Genomic DNA, 10,168 nt, shown 5'->3' with positions numbered 1-10,168 from the left:
TTTATACAAAGTCAGCTTATTACCCCCACAATCCGGGTCCTCATTTTACCTACCTTGAAAGGATGGAAGGCTGAGTCAACCTTGAGCCTGGTGTGATTCGAACTCACAGTAATTGCAGGCAGCTACTTAAGCTACTTAAAGTGCTACTTAACAGCACTTTAGTCCGCTGCACCACCAAGGCTCCCTTAGAAGAATAGAATAGAATTTTTTATTGGCCAAGTGTGATTGGACACACAAGGAATTTGTCTTGGTGCATTCGCTCTCGGTGTACATAAAAGAAAAGATACGTTCATCAAAAATCATAAGGTACAACACTTAATGATAGTCATAGGGTACAAATAAGCAATCAGGAAACAATATCAATATAAATCGTAAGGATACAAGCAACAAAATTAGTCATACAGTCATAAGTGGAAGGTGATGGGTGGTGGGAACGGATGAGAAGATTAATAGTAGTGCAGACTTAGTAAATAGTTCGACAGTGTTGAGGAATTAGTTGTTTAGCAGAGTGATGGCGTTTGGGGAAAAAACTGACAGTTATAGAGGTGCAGATGACAGACTCAATAATTCCTCTGTAGAACTGGATCAGCAGCTCCTTGGGCAGTTTGAGGTTTCTGAGTTGGCACATCCATCATCCATCCCATCCATCCCTATCTATCATCTATCTATCTATCTTATCTATTTCAATTTATGACCTGCCACCTCCAGCGGACTCTGGGTGGGCGAACAAAAGGATGAACTTTGAAAGTATAAAATTTAGAGGGGACCTAAAAACGATGGGCTCCCAAATGTTTAGGAATCTCAGCGAGGTTTCCTAAAAACCACCAAGATTTACTGTTCAAATAAACCCACATTCTGCCCAGAGAACTCAGATAGCAAGCAGAGTCCCACAATAAACCAAGTTTTAAACCAAAGTCATTTGATCTATTGAATGCATCATTTATTCAATGTATAAGTTAGCTACTATCTTATACAGTGATCTAATCCTCTACATATATATGTGTGTATAGGATACATCACTTTTTATATCATATAGCCATCTAAATTTTCTCTGGATATAAATATAAAGTGAGACTTTAGATGCCTATACGATATAAAAAGTTCCATTTTAAAGTAAAAACACCTAAAAACTCAGGCGGGGATGGACAAACCCAGATTCGGGGTTTAAAAACCCAGCCCTGAGCTAACCTGGTCCCAAAGCCAGGGATGGGGGTCTCTGCTTCCATTGGGAAGTGAATCTAAAGGATGGGGGGGGGGGAGGAAGGGGGAGAAGGTTGCGGAACGCCTTCTCCAACCTGGTGCCCCCCCCAGATGTGGGGTGGGGTGGATCCCCTTGGATTTGCACCCCGCCCTCATCTGCAGACTCAGCGTGGCTTGGCTGTGCTCTGTGCAGGACAGGTGGGTCAGTCTATCGGACCTTTAGGGTGCCCAGTTTTGAAAAGCAAGCACGTTGCCAAAAAAAAAGGAGGGGGGGTTTCCGCTGACCTCGCAGAAAGGGGGGGGGGTCATGTGCATGCATTTATTTCCCATCTTCTGCCCTAAACAGGTCAGGCCATTCAACCTTCCCGCCCCCTCTCTCCCCCATCGCTGGACTCTCCAAACCGCAAGGCAGGCTGGGAATTGTAGGAAGGAGAGAGTGTCACCTGTTGGGGAGAGGGAGGGGAAGGGTGCATCCTAGCTTGCCATTTGGGGAAGGCAGCCCCCCACCCTCCCGGTCTCCCCAAACTTCCGAGTCGAGGGCCAAAGTGAAGCCACCTCTGCATCTTTTGCATTAGAAACATTGCAAGCAAGCTTAACCTTCCTCGTCCCCCCCCCAACTCCATCCATTTCCCCCCCCCCTCAATTATTTCTCCTCTTCCTCCTCTGCTCCTGGCTTCACCTTCCCAAGGTCCCCTCCGCCCATCTGTCTCTGGAGGATCAAGGGAGATTATCATCCAATCTGCCTCTCTCTACTTTCCTGCTTTAAAACCTGCTGACAGGTTGGCAGATTAAATTTTCTGACCCCCCCCTCCATCTTCCCCCCTCCCCCATTTTTCTTCCAATTCAGCAGGTCAGCCAGCAACAAGACAGACTTAATTCTCCTCCTCCTCCTCCTCCTCCTCCTCCTCTTCCTCCTCTTTCCCCCCTTCCTCCTCCTTCCCCTCTTCCCCCTTCCCCCTTGTCCTCCCCCTTCCTCCCCCCTTCCCCTCTTCTTCCTCCTCCTTCCCCCCTTCCCCTCCTCCTCCCCTTCCTCCTCCTTCCCCCTTCCTCCTCCTTCCCCCTTTCCCCCTTCCTCCTCCCCCTCCTCTTCCTCCTCTTTCCCCCCTTCCTCCTTCCCCCTTTCCCCCTTCCTCCTCCCCTTCCTCTTCCTCCTCTTTCCCCCCTTCCTCCTCCTTCCCCCTTCCCCCTTGTCCTCCCCCTTCCTCCTCCTTCCCCCCTTCCCCCTCCTCCTCCTCCTCCTCCCCTTCCTTCTCCTCCTCTCCAGAAACACCACTCTTTTTAGAAGTGATGCTCTTACCTAGTCTGCAAGAAAACAATGGAGCTCAGAGACCACCAAGGACCCCCACAGTTCTCCTCCGGCTTCTCCTTCTGTTCCTCCCCCCAAAACCCCACTTCCTTCTAGCACTGATGTTGACACCTAGTTTGGTAATAAAACGATATGTCCAGGGTTCCCAGCTCTGCAAACTTTAAAAAACATGTTATTGCGGCCGCCATCTTGACTTTTTTGACTCCTTCCCTACAGTGCTTTCAGCTGCCCTGTAGGGGAGAGGCCTCATACAGGAGGGGCCTCGTAGAATTATCATAGAGTCATCTGGGGGTGTGGGAAGAAAATACCCCTTCTTGTGCACAATTCTCCTTCCACTGATGGCATTACCTAGTTCGGTAATGAAACTTCCGCAAGAAAACCACCAAGCTCAGAGAGCACCAAGGACCCCACACTTCTCCTCTTCCTCCTCCTCCCTTCCTCTTCCTTCCCCCGTTCCCCCTCCCCTTCCTCCTCCTCCTCCTCCTCCTCCTCAGAGGGCAAGATGTCTCTGAGCATACATGGATTGCTGTCGAATTTCTTTAAACGGCCTAAGGATTGGCTATTTTAAAGCATCACCTTGGAACACCTGGTCCTGATTACAACCAGGTAATTAGGAATATATATGGCTGGATATTTAAAAATAGCGCCTGGTCTCCCCGTCCGTCCCCGATCCTTTCAGCCTTTGGCAAGAAACTATATTTCTAGCAGTTGAAAAAATGTAATTTGGGTGTTTAGGAAAATGCTATACGGTTGTCTGTTGGAAAGAAGAAGGCCAAAAAGTTATTATGAGGAGGACCCAGATTGTTGGGGGGCAATATGCTATTTAGTATTCTGTCTTTGGTGTAAGCCACCCAGGGTCCTCGGAGAGTGGGCGGCATAGAAGTATGACTAATAAATAAATAATAAATAAATGATGGAGGCATCCAGGAAATTGCCAAAATTCAAAAGTGGCTTGAAGTAGCATTGACTTTTTAAAAGCTCATTTATAAAGGAGAATTTGGGGGGGGGGCTTCTCCAGTGCCAGAGAGGAGCGGACTTCCATACAGTCCTCGACTTACGACCATAACTGAGTCGAGCCTCGACTTACAACCACAATTGAGCCCCCCATTTTATTTATTTATTTATTTTTGCTAAGTGAGACAGCTGTTAAGTGAGTTTGCAACCTTTCTTTCTTTCCACCGTGAAGTAAATCACAGCAGTTATTTATTTATTTATTTTTAATTTGATTTATATGCCGCCCTTCTCCGGAGACTCAGGGCGGCTTACAATGCGTTAAGCAATAGCCTTCGTACTTTTGTATATTTTTTATACAAAGTCAGTTTATTGCCCCCACAAACTGGGTCCTCAATTTACCTACCTTAGAAAGGATGGAAGGCTGAGTCAACCTTGAGCCTGGTAAGATTCGAACCTGCAGTAATTGCAGGCAGCTGTGTTAATAACAGGGTGCTTTAAACCACTGTACTACCAAGGCTCTATTTAAGTTAGTCACATGGTTGTTGAGTGAATCTGGCTTCCCCACTGACGTTGCTGGTCGGAAGGTCGCAAAACGAGGATCACAGGAACACCCCCCCAGGACACTGCAACCGTCATAAATATGAGCCAGTTGCCAAGTGTCTAAATTTTGATCATCATGAGTATGCTGCAGTGGTCGTAAGAGTGAAAGACAGGTCGTAAGTCACTTTCTTCAGTGACTTTCTAACTCTGGTCACTAAATGGAACTGTGGTATGTCAAGGATTACTTTTAAATGGTGTTGGATACTCGATACACGTCGTGGCCACTGCTACGGGAGCTGCATTGGCTGCCAGTGTGTTTCCAGGTGTGATTCAAAATGCTGATTGTCACCTTCAAAGCCCTTTCCTGACTTGGAACTGGGTTACCTAAGGCGCCCCCCCCCCAAACTTTTGGGCACCAGGGGCCGAGAGTCCGTGGTCCAGAGGGCAGGACAAGAAACAACGGATGGAAATTAACCAAGGAGAGAAGCAACCTGGAATGAAGGAGAAACTTCCTAACAGGGAGGACAATTAACCAGTGGGACAGCTTGCCACTAGAAGTCGTGGGTACTTCATCCCTGGAGGCTTTTTAAGAAGAGTGTGGCCAGTCTAGGGAAAAGAAAGATTAGCGGTGACATGTCAGCAGTATTCCAGTATTTGAGGAGCTGCCACAAAGAAGAGGGGGTCAAATTATTCTCCATAGCATCAGAGGGCAGAACGAGAAACAACGGATAGAAATGAACCAAGGAGAAAAGCAACCTGGAATTGAGGAGAAACTTCCTAACAGGGAGGACAATTAACCAGTGGGACAGCTTGCCACCAGAAATTGTGGGTGCTTCATCACTGGAGGCTTTTTAAGAAGAGGCTAAACCAGTGATGGCTAACCTTTTTGCCGTCATGTGCCAAAAGAGGGGGGAGCATGGAGGGGTCGCGCACGTGTGTGCCCATACCCATAATGCAATGCACCCCACCCCCACACATGTGACCCCTCCGCACTCTCCCCAGTTTTGGCATGTGTGGGCTCGGTAGACCCATTTTTTTGACCTCCCCAGGCACCAGAGGCTTTCTTGGAGCCTGGGAAGGATGAAAACGGCCTTCCCCACGCCCCCGGAGGCCGGAAACAGCCTATTTCCCAACTTCCGGTGGGCCCGGAAGGCCTGAAAATCAGCTGGCTGGCACGTGCATGCATGCTGAAGCTGAGCTAGGGCAACACCTGCGTGCCCACTGATATGGCTCCGTGTGCCACCTGTGGCACGCGTGCTATAGGTATGCCATCACGGGACTAGACAGTCACTTGTCTGAAATGGTGTAGGGTCTCCTGCTTGAGCAGAGGGCTGGACTAGAAGACCCCCAAGGGCCTTTCCGGCTCTACTCTGAGGCATGTGGGTCGCGTCACTTGCTCTTTTCGGCTGCGAAAGAAGCAGTCTGGTGGCCAGGTGAGGCGAGAGGGGGGTGGGAAATTAAGACACCCCCTCGAAAAAAAGGCCTAGCTGATTTTTGGGGGGTCAAAAGTCAGGAGCCTGAGTGGCGTAGGAGGCTAATGCCTCCTACTAAGGCAGCATTTAACATCCAGCTGCCTGCAATTACAGCGAGTTCAATTCTCACCAGGCTCAAGGTCGACTCAGCCTTCCATCCTTTCTAAGGTGGGTAAAATGAGGACCCGGTTTGTGGGGGCAATAAGCTGACTTTGTATAAAATATACAAAAGTATGAAGGCTATTGCTTAACGCATTGTAAGCCGCCCTGAGTCTACGGAGAAGGGTGGCATATAAAAATAAATAAATAAATAAAAAATAAAATAAAACCCGGTCATATTTTCGAAGAAACACGGTATTAGCGTCCATAGCTGCAGTTCCGTTCTGTGACCATATATATATTTCGCTTGTATGGTTTAAATTATTTTTAATTTGGTTTGAAGTTTGATGACGTACGTTAATCCAGAGTCACTTCTTGAGAGGGGCAGCAGCTGTAGAAATCCAAGGAATTAAAAGACACGGGGAGAAATATAAAATTTAACATTCCCTCTTTGCCCCATCAAGCGGCTTGCCGAAGCTTCGGAATCAAGGCAATGCCATTCCCGTCGAGGAGAAATATTTTTCCCCAAGGACCTTGCTGACTTTTCAAGGCTGGCCAGAGCTGGCAAAGGGCAACGAACCCAACGGCAACCGGACCAGAGTTGAATCAAAAGCCATTGCCGTGTATTTATTAACGCGGCGTTGCCGAAAACAACATTCAGGCCCACGGAACCATCCGTGTGTCTCCTAACCCCGGCTGATCCTTTTAATGCTAAACCCTGTTCTCTTTAATTAAAAAGGTTACCCCAGGAGACGGTGTGCCGATCAGCAGATGCCACCGAGCCCAAAAAAAAAGAAAGAAGAGAGAACCAATTTGCCATCCTTAGCAGCTCCTCTAATCCCCACTAATTCAGTTACCAATCTGGAGGGCCATAAGAGGATTGGGGGCATTTGCTAAATTAGATAAGTAAAAATAACAAATGTCACTCAGTTGGAAGGGATGGGGTGGCGGTGAATCTGGAGGGCAGGAACTGTTTCTCGAAGGTGAGGGCATCGGGGGGGGTGGCTCCCCAAAGTGGAAGAAAACAGCCTGTCAGCACTTCAAGCTGCGTTTACTCTAGTGCTGACATAAGAAGGAGAAGCGGAGGCGTCTGGAAAGGGACGTTTGACTTTTCACCTACTTATTTTCCCTGGAGATAATATCCCCTAGGAAATGGGATGGGAGGGGGGAAATTCCTTTGAGCTGGAGCAGTAGATTAGGGGTAGAGTGACTTGGAAGATGGCCAATGAGTGCAGAGGAGTGGGGAAAGGAAAGGGAGGGTTTTGGGTCAGGAAGTCAGTGTTGGCTACGATGGAGTTGGAGTTAGAATGTCGTGCTTAATAAATGGGAGTTTTTCATCAAAGACTTTGTTTGAAATGCAATTTATTTGAGATGACCTCGAAACCTGACACAGCCCCAGTTTTAAACCCCTCTTGAGAGAAACTGAGTCAGTTGCTTCTTCGTTTTTGTTTTTAGCGGAATGCACGTTGCTTGGAGTTAAGGGTCACCTCCAGTGGAATTGAAACGTGGGTGTGGAACAGGGGAAGCCATAAGGAGTGGTTAAAATGACAAAGCCACGTTTGCACAGGTTCCTTCTTCGTTTTGAGGGGGGGGGGCTTTGCCTTCCAACAGAAACTCCCGGTTTGGAAAGAACCTGAAGAGAAGACTTAAGAATGAATTAGGAAGACAGCTTTCTCTGGGATCCTGAAAGAAATTTGCAAAGTCAACTCGCTTCTCCATCACTCCCGGAGAGAGCAAGGGTGTCCAAACTTGGAAACTTTTAAGACTTGTGGCCATGCAGGGCTGGCCGCATGAGGAATTCTGGGAGTCGGATGTCCACAAGTCTTAAAAGTGGCCAGGTCTGGACACTCCTGCTCCAGAGCACAGGATTATAGAAGGGTGATGACCAAGATCTAAATCGCCAGCATCTGGACAGTTAGAAAAGTCTTGGGTATCATGATGTCATGATCTATTTTTGGGTTGATTGGATGGATGATTGGATGGATGGATGATTGGGTGGGTGAGTGGATGGATGGATGGATGGATGGATGGATGGATGGATGATTGGATGGATGGATGATTGGGTGAGTGAGTGGATGGATGGATGGATGATTGGATGGATGGATGATTGGATGGATGGATGATTGGATGGATGGATGATTGGATGGATGGATGGGGATTCTGGGAGTTGAAGTCCACCCATCTTCAAGCTTCCAAGGTTGAGAAACACTGCTCTAGGGCTGAAGCAAGGCAGTTGTTAAGGGCAGAAGCCATCTGGGAAAGTCGCAAACCACAATTGCACAACACTGGGAGGCGGCAACCGTCATAAATACACACCAGTTGCCAAGCAAGCAAATTGCGACCACGTGACTGTGAGGAACTTGCGACAGTTGTAACTGCGAGGATCGGTTGTAAGTCCCTTTTTTTCCAGCACCGTTGTAATTTTGATTAGTCACTAAACAAATGGTCGTAAGTTGGAAACACCCATCCCGTTATTTGGTCATTTGCAGAACCAATTGTTTTGACCAGGAATTAAAACGACAACACACCACTTCCATGTAAAAACCATCCTTGCTTGTAATAAATTTCAACATATGAGGTTTTTTTAAAAAACATTTTAATATTTTTTGCTTTTTTTTTTTTTTAATCCACCAACAATTCGATGTAACTGCACAGGAAACAGCTTGCCACAGACTAAGACAATAATAAATAGAGATCCATTCACAAAAATAATAATTTGCATGAAATGTTTCTCGGCTACAGCAAAAGGACAAGTTGTTTCTTTTGTTAAAAAAGTGACTAAGATAACTAGACTAAAAAAAATAATAATAATCTAATACCAAGCATTTATTTTAAATTTGAAAAGTCCAGTTCTTAAATGCATTGGAAAGAAGTAAAAATAATATTATATATATATATATTAAGCACTTATCACTATTTTTTACCTGTACAGTTTAATAAAATACAGCTTTTGATAAATGAAGCCATAGAAAATGTTAGATTTCTGCATTTATTTATTTCCAGCCTGCTTGTCACCTCTTTAATCCAATGTTTAAAAAAATGACTAGCAAAAGAGGTTTCATTGCCATTTAAAATTCTAAAGGATTAATGTAGTGACCATAAAATACAAAAACCTTCCCTCCAGTTTAGGCGTGAATGGAAAACGATCGCTGGGACTGTTGTATAAAATGTGGATTCCTATTTTAATCAGCACTGGATTCAGAATGGATTGTGCACAATTAGCAAAACATTTTGCCTGCAGATGAAAGCAACAGTTAAAAAAGATGGTTTGACAAGTTGACAATTTGCTATCCTTTTTTTTTTTTAAAGGGTGCATGTTGCTTATTCTACATTTTTTTAAAAAATTCTGTTGGAATTCTTGATTAGGTTTATTATTATTATTATTATTTTTTACAAAATTTGGACAGGGGAGAAATGTCATCAAAGTGTTTCCTAGTTAAAAAAACGTTTCGATGATGACAATTATTCCTCCTTCCTTCCACTAACTTTTTTTTTTTAAGGGTGCCCATGCTGTCCTATTTTATAATTTTTTTCAAAATTCAGTTAGAACTTCTATTATGTTTTTTTTTTAATTGGGAAGGGGGGGGGAAATCATCAAAGCGTTTCCTTCTTAAAAAGACATTTTCACAATTACTCTCCTTCCACCAACTTTTTTTCCGGGGGCACCCATGCCGTCCTTTAATTTTTTTTACAAAATGGATAGAACATTTATTAATTTTTATTTTTATTTTACAAAAAGGTGGGGGGGAAGAATCAATGAGTTCCCTAACTGATCGGCTAATGTTGCGGTCTTCATAAAAAGCAGAGCAATTCTGCATTGGTTCTCTTGCACGATTCAAAACACTTCATGCTTCGAATCAAACCACATCATTTTACTTCCCTCCTCCCCACCCTCCGAAGGCTTTAAAAATTCCCATTAATCTCTGCAAATGCAGGGACAAAACAAGTTTAAAAGCTGGCCTTCTATTTTTCACTGGGTCCTATTTTGTACTGGGTGGGGTGGGGGAAAAAATACCCTGGAAGATCAGCAATTTCTTCATGCACCATCTGATATCTTATCCAGATGGATGATTTTTACGGTTCTGTCTATCTACATACCTTGGGTCAGCTCTTCTGTTTTAGTCTCTCCAACTAAGGGTTTGGGGGGGTGGCAGTTGGGAAGATAGGAAAGCCACAAATGGATTTGCTGGAATATTCTTAACAGATTTCTGAGAATGAATTAGGTAGATGGATTGATCCTGCGGTGGATTTCGCTCCTCTGCAAATTTGAGATGGTTGATTAAAAGGTAATTTTAATTCCCCTGGCCCAAGGTTAAACTTCTTAGCTTCTCAGTGTAGTTGCTTGCACAAAGAAGAAACCAGCTAAGAGAAGAAGGCTAGGAGGACCTCATTGTGGAGCAAAGCACTCTCAGATGGACTTGGAGAAGGAGACTAAGGTGCATACTGGTTACAGTGGTTACGACGGATGTAGCCCTGACTTTCGGACCAGACTGTTCCTGGAGGATCTGAGTGCCTTAAGAGACTTCTCCATAGCTTGAGACTCCATCTTTCATGGGTGGGCTTTCTCCCCTCCTGTTGGAACGAGCCTTGTGGGTTG

This window comes from Pantherophis guttatus, chromosome 10 (genome assembly GCF_059756535.1).
Source record: "Pantherophis guttatus breed Tessera chromosome 10, ASM5975653v1, whole genome shotgun sequence".
Taxonomy (NCBI): Eukaryota; Metazoa; Chordata; class Lepidosauria; order Squamata; family Colubridae; genus Pantherophis; species Pantherophis guttatus.
The sequence above is the reverse complement of the archived record's forward strand: the minus strand, read 5'-3'. Positions refer to the sequence as shown.